General features: G+C 35.5%; 1 protein-coding gene across 1 annotated transcript in view; it reads right to left on the reverse strand.

Moving 5' to 3' along the window:
* Positions 1–13080, reverse strand: part of LOC134746225 (uncharacterized) — a 202362-nt gene that overhangs the window by 40618 nt on the left and 148664 nt on the right. The gene's annotated exons all lie outside the window — the stretch shown is intronic.

A 13080-nucleotide genomic window follows, 5' to 3' on the forward strand; every position in this document is an offset into this window, starting at 1 on the left:
CTAAGAGCCTCCTTGTTCCCAATGCACGTATGACCGTTTAGCGAAGCAGTGTACAGTATCGGCGATCGTTATCATTCGCAGTCTGACCCTTTAATTAACTTGCTTTCATCATACACGTAGTATCTGGTTGTCTGGATGCGATCGTTTTTCAGCGATACGGACCCGATGATTAACTAGTTATGAAATTACTACTGTGTTCATTATTTATACGGTTTATGATAGGGGATGTTTATTTAATCGTTTTGTACACTAGTAAAACGATCAGGACCAACTAAAGTTCGAATTTTTCATCATACGCGGAGTATCTGGTTTGGATGCAATCGTTTTTCAGCGATACGGGTCCGATGATTACCTAGTTATGAAATTACTACTGTGTTCATTATTTATAAGGATTGCGATAAGGGATGTTTATTTAATCGCTTTGTACACTAGTAAAAAATATCAGGACCAACTAAAGTTCGAAATAACTACCTGAAAGTCTTTCTGATTACATGGCATTATTTACTGCAATATTTTAAAAATCTAATTATCAGTAATAATAATTGAAAGTTACCGTGTTAAAACTTTGTCTTAATCAAATATCCGACCGAAATTACGTAAAACATACACAAGCAATAATATGTTTAACATAAAATAACAAATCACTGCAAATGCTTAAATGACAATAAAGTTACATTGTATTAAGTAAAGTGCTAGGAAAACTGAAGAGGCACAATTGTCATTACTTGCTACCTAGATAGTAAACAAGTGCGTACTTATTGCAAGTTGTTCCTTATGGAAATTATAATATAAGGCTTATTACCTGTCTTATAATCGTATTCCACAAGTTTATATGTGCTTAATTCCCTTACAAAGCTGGGGGGTCTCGCATTTATGAGACGTCAGATTCAATTGCAGGGAAATTGAATTAAATGTGTAAAATTAATGACTTCTCAGGCAAGTTTCTCTTTGTTTTAAAATATAGCTCGGCAATTATAATTTACTTTTATTATGATTAAAAACGTGCGTGTTTTAACATTAAATTATTATTTTATGTTGCTCATTGAGTTTTTGTAATACGGATTTGTGATATAAACATAACTTTGCTCATATTTTCTTGTTGAGATATTCGCTCTTACTCAAAATGCCAAGTAAAAAGTTCTGAAGCTTTTCTATGAAACGTGTAGTCGATCAACCAGGCTATCATAAAATGGAAGTACCATTTATAAATCACAGATCTAATACGTTCAGAAACGTTGCAATACCGCGTTTAGTTATTGCAGGCCGTCGTTATTGGTGGTCCGCTTTCCTATTAGCGGGCACGCTTATCCATCCATCTGGACACACACGTTTGCGTTTCGTTATGTCCATCTGGGCGGATATTCTTTATTCGAATCCGCGGTGGCGATTCGGTTTCAATTAATTGAGTTGGAGGATATATAAGTATAGACTACGGCGTGCTTTTATACTTTGGTTAAAGATAGTTTCATACATTTAGAAAGTACTAACATTTTAGTTGCAAATCATTTGTTTTTTTTCTAATTGACACAAAATATTCTTGAATTTGTTGAGTTACTCATACTTAATCCCAACTATGTATAATATTACAAATGCGAAAGTACCTCTGTCTGTCTGTGAACTTTTCACGCTTAAAGCGTTGAACCAATTTAGATGAAATTTGGTATGGAGATAGTTTGAGGCCTGAAAAAGGACATAGGATAGTTTAGACCAATCATCATCATCATCATTCCACGCAGACGAAGACGCGGGTAAAAGTTAGGTATACATAAATGTGTAACTGAAAGTTATATTTTTATTTATTTAGGTCAATACACATAATATACAACTTAATTACAAAAGTACCGTTAAACCAGTAAGGTTTGTCTCTGTACACCATCCGCAGTAGAATTGATACAATAATAAAATATAACAACAACATAAGAAAGTTCACAACATAAGAAAGTCAACATAAAACTACCTATACTGAAATATAGTTGAGTATCTTGCATTTTTCACCCTTGATTTCTATAGGTACCCTGTTTCAAATCAGCTCTGCAAACTAAATCACCGTCCCATTTATTGGCATTAAAACACTTTAATCTATCTGGACATTACGTCGCTCTTAAGACCCGTTTGGTTTAGTGGACAGTAAATTAACAAACACACTGAGCAAAGATCAATTAAACAAGTGAATAAGTAGCAGTAAAGCCGGTTGCTCTGATTGAGGTCGAAGGTCGTTCTGGACGTCTATATCGCTCGTTAAAGACAGTGGTTAAGGTACGCTACGGATTGTTAGGAATGATGTGTGCTGTAAATCCTAGCTGATTTAGGATATGCCTAGTAATTTGCGAGGTGGAACTGGCAAGAATAAGTCGTTTGAGGATCAGTATAACAGTATAGGTAATAATTATTACTTGAATAAGTAGCTACTAAATCATATTATTTAGTAATGACGCAATTATAATTTGCTCTTGATGTGAAAACTCGTGATGCGAGAGGCCTAATTTTCTCGGCTTTTTACGATCCGTAAGTTATTTTTAAATTAATCAGCTCATTGCTCTTGTTTCACAACTGTGATGTGGCTTAATGTCATCATTATTTCAAGTGTCAAATACCGGTTAAATGATCTCAGAGAAAGCTGCCACCTGATGCGAAGTTGGGGCATCATTAATGATGAAACGCGTAATAAAAAAACTGCACAAAACTACGTTCATTTACGCTTAATTCACTAGAACAAACGTAATAAATCTAAAGCATCATTAGCGTGGCCGAGATGAGCCATGGCTAAAACAAGTGCTAGTTAAAACTACGAACGCGTTTAGAAAACGCAAATGTGGAATAAACGCATTGTTACCAAATCACTCAATTATGCAAATCGAATGTAGTAAATCAATGTCGGACGGAATCCATTTCGTGCCGATCGGATGATACCAAAATTTGAAAGCTACCACATCTATTAACCTTATTAATGTGCATTGTGTTACGTCAACAACAAGTGTACTCGAATCCCAAATTATCACCGGCTCATCTGGCGACTAGTAATAAATGGCAGAAATTAAAAATAAATATCTACCGTTAATAACGTAGTTTCGGATGGTAAAACTAATTTGAATGAAATAATTTGTCATATCAGTATTACGAAACGAATAGTTAAGACCTTATTAAAATTAAGTGCAATATATTAATTACTTGAAACGACGAAGTTCAGGGTTTGTAACAAAATTTATTGCGGTTCAAAAATAGAACGGGTCTCGATACTAACTAACGACTGGATTTGCATATACATGTAGTAGCCCTCTGGTTATCTAAGTTGATACAAATCTGGATCCGAAAGCTGATCGTAAATTTTCGTGGTCGCTCGTAATTTCTAACGACAATCGAGTGAAATCGAAATCGTTTTGCGCAACTGGAGCGTCTCACACGCATGGTGACCCGTGACCGTTTTCGATTCCATGACTAAAATCATAACAATGTGTCTGAGTGGTCACGATAACTTGGTCATTATAGTAATTACATCTCTACGAGAACCGTTGTAATTTTGCCGTTTGATGAGTCCTCAATCGATGGTAGTTAAAAGAAAATAAGGTAGAAAATTGCAAGGTACTTTATTTTATTAATTGCGATTGTAAGTTTGCAGTAAGTTTAACAATAGTTGAGGCTTTGCTATGTAAGTCGTGTATGGCTCGGGGTGATGACGTGGGCGTACATTGTTTGTTTTTGAGGTGATATTTAAAGTTAATATGGACGTTTTGATGATAAAGAGATTTCAATTGCAGAGAACGCCCGCGTTCGGCATTTACCCGCGCCGTGACCGAGTGCTTTCGTTTACATTTAATTGTGGAGTGGATTCATATGAAGACACACAATTGTGAAATGAGCTCATAAGACATTAGAGAATGGGTGTCCTGGATGTGCAACCTATTACTACAACAATAAATCAACTCGTGAACGATACAAGCGAAAGCGAAATCCACAAAAGCGACCACTAAATGAGTGAGTTACAAATAAACGTAGGTTAAAATTCATGTGCATAATTTCCCTACTACAAAATCGCCCATTCACTGAATCGGTATCGATACGATCTTCCATCTAAATGGGAATAGATTTGGGAATTCCGAGTCAACATGTCATGTTTGCCTGTGCGATATCTGACTCAGATCTAGTGTAAACGACCTATAAAACTAGCAATGGTTTCCCCGTTCATATTACTTAAATCTCGTATCATTCTTAATGAAAAATTGACAAATTTAAACTTTAAGTAGTTGACGCAAGCTTGCTTTTATAAGAAGCACATATACTTGAGATCAATGCATCGAAATACCAATAGATTTACATCTATGCATTTAGCTCGGAATCCCCATTTGCATAGGTTTGTCCATGATAGGATAAATCAGTGATATTTTTGGCAAAATAGTGACCGCTAGATTTAAAACTATATATATATATATGTTTAAAATTTCTTTGGAATTTTGCAATATCGCTGCCAAAGTCGCACATGGTCGAACTGTCAATAACGTTGGGACATTACCTTAGAAATACGACTTCGGTCAAGGTTAATTATATGACATCTAGTTCCAATTTGTATAACTAAAACTCGACTGAAAAAGCCTGTAGAGTAATGTTTTTCTGTTTTAGGTTGTTTGAATTTAGTCTGGCTTTGGATAAATCATTCCTAAATTGCCGTCGCCTCGTACATGTTTTCGGGCTACGAAAATTCATCCTTTCATCCTTTGTAAACCATATCTTCTCATCCATCGTCCGTCGAAGCCATAGTTTAAAGATTTTTTCATCATTCCTTCTTGTTTGCACTGTAGGTATTTTACCTACACAAAAAACTTCGTACCTAAGATATATTATAGTTAAGCAGTAATCTAAAACGCGTTAAACTGTGTCACTTATGCAACGTAAGTACGTCTTTATATATATTATAGTCAAGTTGGCAGCCTCCGATGGCGTCCCAGATGCACTTACTCCTAATTGTGCATTGTCACCAGGACTCGTGCGCGCGTGACGCGTGACGCGACGCCGTGACGCGGCGTGTCGCAACAGCTGTTCGATGTGAGGGACAACTTTGGAAATATACGAGTAATTTGGCAATCTAGAGTCGTTTGTCAGTGGAGCATAGGCAGAGATAATCATACTGTCATTTTCTTTTCCTCTTCTTGTAACCCGAAAAAGGGATGAGTAGGTATAGTTTATTTATTCTACTGATACTGACAGGTTATTTTAATAAGTACCTACAGTATAAAATCAATTTACAATTATACGCGGTATATTCGATGCAATTTTCTAACAAGCAAATCTTATGTACAAATTGTGTAAACATTTAGTAATATCGCTTGTTGAATGTCTGAATTACCGACGTAACTAAACGGTAACAAGATTAGGAACATGAAGTTCGTTCGACTGAATTTGTTTCAAATTCTAAGGTCCTACCTTTAATACGTTAAGTTGTGCGCTGTCTATAACGGAACTTTTTTATACACACACGTATTTGGATTAAAATTAACACTTATAAACACGGATAGCTGGCCACTCGTAAGCCTTATGAAAATGTAAATAAGGTCTTCTAACAGGCACTTCGCGGGTCTTCGTTAGGACTTACGAGCATGACCTTATTTTAGTAATCCGTCTTATAAAGTGCCACAGAACGGCGTGAAACGGTTTCTAAATATCCTTTGTCACACGGATTGCCAATAATCAGCTTTTATATCGCACGTCTACCGGATTTACACAACAATGGACGATGGCTGTATTCCAGAAGCGATTTAAGGATCAAGTAACATTCAGAGATATTTAAGTTTAGTTTTAAATGTACACATGTTCAGTTTTTGAAAATCAAACACTAACAGCTAAAAATGGTATTATTACTTTAGACAGGTATCCCAGTAACGTAGTGGGAGTGGAACCAATGACCGACAGGACCCAATAACCGACACTTTTAGTTATTTTTTTATCCAAAAAAGTAAAAGGTAGGAAACCGATTTAATAATATGGAAAGACTGTGCAGCTACTGCACAGTAAACATAGTAACTACTATGTTTACTCATATTAATTAGTAATGTAATGCCTGTATTATACCTACACAAATTATAAATATTAAACCAATTATTTAACAAGCATTCTGCGTGCGATACTCCAAATTATATATTAAAGGAAAAACTAGCCAGTTACGCTTCCGGCAGGACTTGAATCCGCAACCTCCGCAATCCTTGCGTTTGCTCTAAACTAATTGAGCTACGGAAGCCTACCAGAACCTTGCAAACCCACACATTGCGGAGGTTGTGGATTCAAGTCCTGCCGGAAGCGTAACTTTTCCATTTTTTCCATTAATATAAAATGTATAAATATAATAATGCAACAAGTTTCAGTTTAAAATAAAAGCTTTATTTCAGGCGCACTTCATTTACAAAAGTACAGTTGTTTCCTTAGTCTAACGGAGTAGAAATGGATTAATCAGGGGTTATTCAAAGGTGTAAAATATGGCTCAGTTACAGAATAAGCGTGCAAAAGGTGTGATTGTACGTGGAAGCACGAAAAGTTGCGCAAACGGCTAATACGGGTACGGGTTTAATGCACAATGCAGACGGAGCGATGGGCTCCATTATAAACATACGCTCGAAACTAATAAATCACTTTTGAAGTATGGAGAACGTTCCTAAACCGACCTTTACAAGCCCAAATAGCCGCTATCGTAGAAATCCTAGTTACTTAGGCTATTTCGGGTTTGAGGAAGCGGTAATGTTCTAATGCTAACAGATCACCGGAGGAACGTTTTCAATTGTTGGTTATGCTGTTTTCGATTTGACGAATTTTGATGGTTTGGAAACTAGATTATGAATTGATGGTGTTAGGTCATTCTGTGGGTCTTAGCTTAGGCCGCTAGCACTTAAAATAATACTAGGAATAGAACTTACAGTACGAAGGCAGGAGCTTCATTATTTTCATTCAATATTATGCAAGTTTAAATAACGAACGTTGTTATACTAGGTATGTGGCAAAAATGAAAAGAACAATAATTAAAACAAAGAAGACGATATTTAGAGATGTTACGAAACATTTTAGTACGAGTACAGCGCATCTGTCTTTAACTATGAGAAGGTAGGTACTTTAACAAACTATTTAAAAAATCGTAGACAAAAAAAAAAAATTTTTAAAGTGACAGATGTAGATTTTTTCATAGTTCCAATTTGAATAGTTCAACAGAACCCTTAAATCCAGTAACCTTTACGTAGGTGTTGCATAAATCATTTGTCTGGTTAACTGAAAATTATTATCTAGGACACAATTAATTGCCACGGAATTCAGAACGACACCTTCGTTAGCAATAAATCTTTGGTAATCCGATCTGACTACTGTACTGCCTAGTTTATACGTAAAGGCTTATGTTAAGAGACTGCGGTTGCGGTTACGACATTTCTGGTTGATGCGGTTGTAGGGCAAGTCGCCCACTGGTGTAGCAGTTGGTAAATGATGAGGTATCATCCTTTTAGGGGCTATTCAGAACTACATTCCTTTTAGATATGCTGGTTTAAGAAAAAAATTAGCTATCGCTCTTTGGATTTGATTGCCGTTTGTATTTTACAAATTGATAGTATTTTACGTGTGCATTTTGTAACAATACAGAATGCCTACATTCATAGATAAATTGGTGCATTTATATTTGACACTATCAAAAATCTTAACCATAAATGTACCCTTATAACCTCCGAATTAGGTACCAACTATGAATCTGAAATTCGCATGCATCTCGTGCAAATATTGAACAACCGATACAAATATTATAGATATTTTAATCTCTTTTCCCACGTGTGCTTGCTTCACGTCGCGTAATGCATGCGCAGACACGGCTCCACTGCAGTTGGGCATAACTTGGTATGGCTATACCGCTGTATAGCCATATTTTTGGAAATCTTAGATCTTAGGCTTTTATTACGTCCGTATTAGGATTACAGATAGATTTAGATTTATTTATATCAGGATAAAAATTGCACTATAAATTTGCATCAATGTCAAAATTATGCTTATCTTCTTATCATGATCGTCAAGCATATATAAATAGTAAATATGAGAATAGTATCAAAGAAATTAAGACGAAATGTTGATCGCTGTAATTTTTCTACTGTCTACATTTTCTTCAGCCCACTGCACTAAAGATTTCAGATTCTTCATATTCACTCGCCTTTGCGCACTGTCATAACCTTTTTCAGTGCAACTGAACATCATTAGCCCTCAACCGAATAACTTTATTGTATGTTCAAGAGTGTATCCACAGGTATGTTCAACTTCATTCACTTGTTCTTATTAATTCATGTGTAAAAGAATGTTTACAGTTTGTTTTGTACTAGCAACTATTAACCCGGGCTACTTAAATATTTGTGCAATATGGAATAAGGAATCGTGTTAATAAGTACAGCCTGCTGGTACTCTCTCCACTAGCTCCATGGTGTTGTGCAAGTATCATGTTCATGGGGTACAAATGGTATGTTTCGCGGCGTCGTGCTTTGACGCGGTGCCGTTTTGGACACAAGCATTTGTCTAGTTGCTTCACCTGTGTTTAATGGCTTAGCTATTGTGGTTCTATAACCATAGGGCATCTTTATGAGCTAGGTATTTATTAAAATTGATGTAGGATATATTATATTCTATTCACAAAAAAAATTAACTTATTAATAAAAAGTACCCGTTTTTATTGTATGAATACTGCCTTATAATAACTCCACCTATATTGTATTTATTAATCGTGACATTTATGCAATTGTAATTAAAACTGTCAATATTGAGGTGTTAACAACTTTATCGTTATGTAGTTAATTTGAATATAATTTAAACATGGAACACAAATTTTATTGTCTTGTCAAGCGACATCACAATTCGTACAATAAAGGTTTATATGCTGTTCATGAAAAAACATAATTTGTCATAAAAGTTAATTTGTTGGACCTATATATGATGAAACAATGTATGAATCCTTATTGTTTATCTCAATTTCTATCTTGAAACAAGTTACATACTATACGAAATTATCAAATAACCATAACCAGTTGATATAGTTTAGACATTAGACAATGCGTCTAAGACTGTTATGAGTTGTCGCAAAAAAATATTTATTTAACATTGTAAAGACAAATAGCTGTGCGTTTCTGCATGTCGAACGATAATTACTAACATGTTTTACAAAGATGGCTTACGCTTCGCTAGAAAAGGTAGTACTAGATTTTTCTCCCATCATCTCACCGAAACTAGCCATGGAATGTTATTGAAAAAAATTACTTTGACAGTCGGTCCAGGGCATCCATTAATTGGCAATAGGCCCTTTAAAATGCCCCATTAGCGTGGTAAAGAGCGTAGTGAGCGTTGTCTGTCCGTCAGTCGTTAGTCGTCAGTCGTAAGCTAGTCGCGGTGATTACCTTGTCACTGGTCGCATGTATACGTCGTGTTGTCGGGAATTTATCTCACTTGTTTTAGTAGATTTATAATTAGCAGTATAAAGAGATGTATAGGTGTGTACTAATAATTTATTAAACAAGATTTTATTATACTAATAGTAGTGGTCAGATCGATCTTGTATGTTGGGGTATAACAATCAATTCAACCTCAGACGCAAATAAATTGTAAACGGTTTGAGATTTTGTAAAATAGTTTTTAGTGGTCCCCACCGGAAGTGTGCTAATCAAACCCTATTTCTAATCTTATATCGTTCGTCTTTCTGTTCCCGAAAGTTGAGGACATTAAATATTTAGCTCTAGTAGTGGGTATGTAAATCGCCATAGATATATCGCAACCAGCGTACCTACTACCTAGTCTTAGTCTGCATCAAAATTATGTGACGTCAGGTCAGCGATAAAATATTACCCACGAGTCCCACAACTATTCAAAATATCTAACTTAATACGTAATAACGGTGCAAACGCCACAGACCGCATAAAATCGTACAATTTGTGTACAACCTAGACCTAGAAAATTGTAGCGGCTGTATCTCAATAGCAAACGCCAAATAAACCATCCATGCTAATGTAAAGTCAATAGCAATGCTAAAATATAGGCAGATCAGCAGCAGTTATTATTGGCACGATTTTATGCTGTGGCATGCCGTAAGTTCGTTTGATGATTTGACGTTCACTATGCGGGGATCAGTTTCGTTCATACTTATTCAAATATATTCATTTAAATATTTCATAGGCTCATTTGTTATTTTGATTACTGAACCTAAGTTATAAATATCTAAAACATAGCTTTTATATATAACATCTCTGACGATAAGTCTATTTGTATTGTTTTTCGGAATGATGCATTTTCAAGATAGTTGTCAGAAAGAAATCGCTTATTAGCAAAAGTAGTTCCCCGTTAATCTTAACTGTACCAACATACAGTTACATTTTACAGGTTATACTTATTAATTATATATTTTTACTACGCTGAGCGATATAATAACGCTGCATTAATAACATAAAGTAGCTGACATTTAAAAATGTTATTTTCACTTAAAAGTAAAAGGTGTTTTCGTAATTAATTCAGAGCTCCAGTGTTAATTAGTTTTTGCACTCATGTATCACTGATATACGCTCCCATACGCGGCTATATTAAAATTAATCAAAGTCCAGATATATATCAGTGTCATACATACCGTGTGTGAATGATCGCTCAATGTTCTAGCTCTAATCTACTAATGTAAGACGATGGGTTTATACACTACACCTACGCGTTAAGGCGACGCATACAGCAAATGTATCTTCTGAAGCATATCTATTGAAATGATAGTTTAACCTAACAGCGCTTGGAAAACATCGAGGGTTTACTTGAGTTTCACTCGTAACAAAATACTTACTAGTCCTTCCTCAAAAAGAATCGGCATGATAAAAAACAATAGTTTGGCGTTTTTCATTCAAAAGAAAGAAGAATTAATAACGAATTACTGAGTGAATGGCCACTATTTCACCGACAGAATATGACATTGACACACAGTCGACAAGTAACGAAGATTTATAGGGATGGGTTTTACTTATGAACCCAGACTGTATATGGCAAATTGTTAATATCACACGAAAATTTATAAGTTGGCGAAACAGAGTTGTTAAATTAGTATAACAGACAGACATAAGAACAAATTTATACTAAGCATATTATATAAATCCGCTGGCCAATTAAAAGAGCAAAAAAATAAAAGAAATAGAGAATGAATTCATAACAATAGCCTATATTTTTTGTATCTACTAGATTAAAGACAAAAAGTACCCATACACGACGCCTTAACACAGGTGTCGGGGCACACTGGCGTAACCACGAGGTGTAGAAACTGAATGATTACTAGCGGCAATCGTGATTGCGAGTGACGAACCCGACTGATGTCTTCATTGTGTACAGCAATCACATCTGCCTCTTATCACGATTATAACTCATTTCATTTATAATCTTGTCAATAACGTAGTAAAGTCTATTTTTCTGTGTTTGGTGCATAATGTTTGAGCTTAGTTGAATGCCGCGGCGGTAACTATAACTACGCATTGTTAGATTGCCCCGTGTCGAGTGTTGTTAGATGTGTCAATGAGATCGTCTTTTAATAATTCTTGACCATTTTCTTTCTTAACGTGAAGGTAAAAACGTTGTGAACCTATAGTAAAAAAAAAGTTTATTTTCACATTTTACTCATAACCAGGCATCGTAAACTGCGAGCGAAATCCATTGAAATGACGTACTCTGACTTGACAACAACCCTAGTACTTCAATGGATTTCGCTCGCAGTTTACGATGCCTGCTCATAACATGGTAATCAGAACGATGACTATTTAACGATAACTACTATGTTAACCACAAGCTGCTGTTAAGCCTGTTAATAATCAAAGATCATGATTTGAGATTATCTTTAGTATGTAAGTAATACTAAACTGCTACCATAAACAAATCTGGCGGATGTACAATTATCGACGCAGTTAGATTTTTTAATCAAGCGTAATGTGCGGTAGGAAAGTCGATAATGGTGATGAGACCACCGATTTGTTCTCGTAGCTTTAATCGATGTTACTCATTTCACGTATATCGTTGACACAAGTAGCTCATCATTCTTAAAATAGAAATAGTTTATTCGTGGCATATTATACGACAGGTTAGCAATAACATTCTTCTTCATTTTTAGGGTTCCGTACCCAAAGGGTAAAAACGGGACCCTATTACTAAGACTCCGCTGTCCGTCTGTCTGTCTGTCACCAGGCTGTATCTCGTGATCTGTGATAGACAACTGAAATTTTCACAGATGATGTATTTCGGTTGCCGCTATAACAACAAATACTAAAAACAGAATAAAAAAGAGATTTAAGTGGGGCTCCCATTCAACAAACGTGATTTTTGACCGAAGTTAAGCAACGTCGGGCGGGGTCAGTACTTGGATGGGTGACCGTTTTTATAGTTAATGGTACGGAACCCTTCGTGTGTGAGTCCGACTCGCACTTGGCCGGTTTTTTTCATTCTTGAGCCTTATCGCAAGGCAGTAAAGTCTAACAACGGTTAGTTCGGTGTGCTGTTAGTGTCGGCGCATAATTGGGCTGATCGGCTTCCGTCCATATATTGTGTATTCTCATGGCCTACAGAGCTACATGTCTTGGATAACAGTGGAGCGCTAGTAACTCAGGCAAAAAAAAATACGACTTCTAAAAGTTCCGAATTAAAAATGTATTTTATTTTATTATTTAAGGAGTACCAACAGCTACAAAACATACAGAAACATACAGTTTTTCGTATTACAGAAAACGAAATCTTAATGTAGCTTTTAATATCATGTTTGATGGGTAAAGTCCTGTGTAGGTATTGCAGACACACCTATTTACTCTTTAAAATTGTAGTCTTATGTACAATTATTTGTAGAATAGTAGCAATAATTTTAATTACTACCTAAACTACCACTACCTAAAGGTTAAAAAGTTGGAGTGAAATCCTAATTCAAATTAATCAGTAAATTCGGTATGTTTAAAATATTATATTATATTATGTTGTGTCTTTATGACTGGTACATGCCATCGCCTAATTTCTCCTTCACATATGACTTAATGACTTTAATTGGTGTACAGGCAGCATCAATGTAATATTTACGACACTACACTAGTCAGC

This window comes from Cydia strobilella, chromosome 12 (genome assembly GCF_947568885.1).
Source record: "Cydia strobilella chromosome 12, ilCydStro3.1, whole genome shotgun sequence".
NCBI lineage: Eukaryota > Metazoa > Arthropoda > Insecta > Lepidoptera > Tortricidae > Cydia > Cydia strobilella.